Genomic DNA, 3520 nt, shown 5'->3' with positions numbered 1-3520 from the left:
TTTTTAAGAGTTTAAGGAATTTACCAAATTGTTCATCTGAGCGGTCTTTCCTTGTCGCGTTGGGTATGGCACACGAGGTTTATATTCGACAGTCACTGGTTTGTTTGTATTTTGATCTACCTCACCTTGACCTTTGTTTACCACAGTTTCTTGCCTCGGTTCTAGTTCAAGCTCAATGACTCCTTCATCATCTTGAATATTAATTGCATTGAGTTGTTCCCTTGGGTTAGGTTCGGTATTACTTGGCAAACTACCTTGTGGTTGTTTGGAGATTATTTTGGAAAGCTGGCCTATCTGAGTTTCGAGCCCTTGGATCGACGCTTGTTGATTTTTAAGTGTTGTCTTGGTGATCTAAAAATGGGTTTCTGACACTGATATAAACTTTGAGAGCATCTCTTCAAGGTTTGGCTTCCTTTCCTGTTGGTAGGGTGGTTTTTGGTAGCCCGGAGGATGTTGTGGTCTTTGATTTCCTTGACCACCCCACAAGAAATTGGGGTGGTTCCTCCAACCTGCATTATAAGTGTTACTATATGGATTGTTTTAAGGTCGAGGATTATTATCCATGTAGTATACTTGCTCATTATCCATGTTATGGCCATAAGGTTGGTATTCCGAATGGTTTGTTCCACCTCCACTTGCTTCGCACTGCATTATTGGGTGGACCTGTGAAGAATTAAGAAAACCATCAATCTTTTTATTTAAGAGTTCTACCTGATTAGAGAGCATGGTGACCGAATCGACGTTATAAACGCCGGCTATTTTCGTTGGCTTTGTCCTCATGACTTGCCACTGATAGTTATTCAATGAAATCTCCTCTATAAACTCATAGGCATCTTTCGGTGTTTTATTGTTGATGGTTCCGCCCGCAGCTGCGTCAACCATTTGTCGAGCCAAAGGATTTAGGCCATTGTGAAATGTTTGTACTTGGAGCCAAAGCGGTAACCCATGGTAGGGGCATCTTCTCAAAAGGTCCTAGAATCTTTCCCATGCATCGTAGAGTGTTTCTAAATCCATCTGCACAAAAGAAGAGATATCATTACGTAATTTAGCCGTTTTAGCCGGCGAAAAATATTTTAGTAAAAATTTTTCGGTCATTTTTTCCCAAGTAGTAATTGACCCTCGTGGTAACGAGTTTAACCACTGTTTAGCTTTGTTCCTCAATGAAAAGGGAAACAATCAAATATGTACGGCATCATCAGAAACTCTATTAATTTTAAATGTATCGCATAGTTCTAAGAAGTTAGCTAAATGAGCGTTGGGATCCTCATCCTGCAAACCATCAAACTGAACAAATTATTGTATCATTTGAATAGTGTTAGGTTTTAATTCAAAAGTATTTGCGATTCTGATGAGGTCTAACTATGCTTGATTCAGTTCTGTTAAATAAGGTTTAGCATAATCATACATAGTGCGTGGGCGAGATTTTGATTAACCGCAATTGCAGGAGGTAGTGATTGCCTTGGTTTTCACCATCTCTTGGTTGGGGTTGAGTATCGTCTTCTTGCTCGTTCTCTGTGTATTTCTCTTTGGTTTCTACGAACTGTGCGATCGATTTCTTCGTCAAAAAGTAGTGGCCCGGACGGGTTTCTTCTAGTCATAAACTATAAAAACCTGCCAAGAGAAGGAAAAAATAAATAAGTAATAATAATAATAATATAAAATTAAATTGCAAGAAAAATAAATGGCTAAAGTAATAAAAATTGAGCATTCCTAATATCTTAGTTCCCTAGCAATAGTGCCAAAAACTTGATCACGTTATTTCGTGATAGGTTTTAAATATTTATAATTAATCGTTCTTGAAACTAACTATTATCGCGATGTAGGCAAGTGTACCTATCAAACAGTAGTATAGTTTTAGCAAGGCCAGATTGTCGAACCCAAAGGAACTAAAAGTACTAGTAATGACTGTCTTTTTATTATCTAGACTAAGAATAAAGAGGTTTTTGTTTTAATTAACTAATTATGTAAACTAAGAACGCACAGAGAATGGAATTGGAGAATTGCTTTTGGAAAAATCGATTGAATGAAGACAATACCTAAAGAAAAATCCACCTAGACTGTACTTGTTATTTTGGCTCCGAATCGGACGATTTATTCATTTAACTTGTTCTGTAGAGATCCCTAAGTTATGTTATTATCCCTATTCAAGACTAATAGCGTCTAATCCCTAGATTGAATAACCAAGACGTTTCTCTAATTAACACTCTAGGGTTGCATTAAGTCGATCTATGGATCCCCTTATTAGGTTTCAACCTAATCCGGCAAAATCTTGTCACCCTATGTCTAAGCGCGCAATCAACTCCACTTAATTATGATAAATGTACTCTTAGACAGGGTTCATTCCTCCTCTGAATAAGAGCTTATCTTGAATCAGTATCCTGGGATATCAAAACAAGAATTAAGAACACAAAATTAAGAACAAGTTAAATATTTATCATACAATTCAGAAAATAATAACAAGATTCGTCTTAGGTTTCATTCCCCTTAGGTGTTTAGAGGATTTAGTTCATAACTAAATAAGAAAACATCTCAAAATAATAAAGAACACAAAACATAAAGAAAACCCAAAACTCCTAAAGGGGAATGGAGGAGAGATCTTCAGTCTTGATGATGAATCCGGCTTTTGAGATGAATCAATTGGCTTCCTTGGAGTAATTCCTTACTCCCTATTCTGTGTGTCCTCCTTTTCTTCTCTTCTAGGGTGTATTTATAGGCTTTGGAATGCCTATGAGCCCTCAAAAATAGCCTTTTCCGAATTGAACTCAACTTGGGCTCGGCAGGGACACGCCCGTGTGACACGCCCATGTGCGATTACTTCAGGCCTTGCTCGAGCCTGTTAGAATGGCACGGGCGTATGGGATGACCGTGTGAGGAAGTCTAGGTCGTGTTGAGTTCGTACTTTGGCCCATTTTCTCCGTTTTTGGCATGTTTCTCATTCCTTTCGCTCTCCTATGCTCTCCTAAGTATAAAACATGAAATTAAAGCATTAGGAGCATCGAATTCATCAATTCTAATGGAAAATCATCCATAAAATGCTTTAAACATCGGGTAAAAATATGTATAAATTACAATTTATCACATGTGTTTGAAAAGTTTTGAATTAAATGAAATTTTATGGCCTGATTTTCGTCTATGTGTATGGTTAAGTCTGGTAATGCCTCGTACCCTGTTCCAGCCTTGGATACGGGTAAGGGGTGTTACACAATCGTACCCTTAACAGCAATCAACAGAGAGGGGAGATATTAAAAGAAGATCATAATGGAGAAGAGAAATGAAAAGGGAAAACCAAGGGCACTTACCAATTTGTTAGTGAATCCTTAATAACCCGACCACAAAAGCAAAGACGAAAGAGTAGAGGGTGAAGTATTATTTGGCTACAATACTAGCTAAAGAGAGGTGATTAACAAACCGATCTGACAGAGAAAAGAGAAGCAATCAATAACTATAGAGCCGACAGAAAAAGATGAGGGACAAGCAGGCAATGTTCGATTTTAGCAATGTGACAAGGGCACTTGAAGAA

General features: G+C 37.8%; 1 non-coding gene across 1 annotated transcript; it reads left to right on the top strand.

Annotated features, from left to right (window-relative positions):
- Positions 1 to 940: 940 nt before the first annotated feature.
- On the top strand, positions 941 to 1047 carry LOC128281208 (small nucleolar RNA R71). Its single transcript, XR_008271421.1, has one exon. It is a non-coding gene; the product is annotated as a small nucleolar RNA R71 (small nucleolar RNA).
- Positions 1048 to 3520: the final 2473 nt, after the last annotated feature.

This window comes from Gossypium arboreum, chromosome 9 (genome assembly GCF_025698485.1).
Source record: "Gossypium arboreum isolate Shixiya-1 chromosome 9, ASM2569848v2, whole genome shotgun sequence".
NCBI classification, from domain to species: domain Eukaryota; kingdom Viridiplantae; phylum Streptophyta; class Magnoliopsida; order Malvales; family Malvaceae; genus Gossypium; species Gossypium arboreum.
This window is presented reverse-complemented; position numbering and strand designations above follow the sequence as displayed.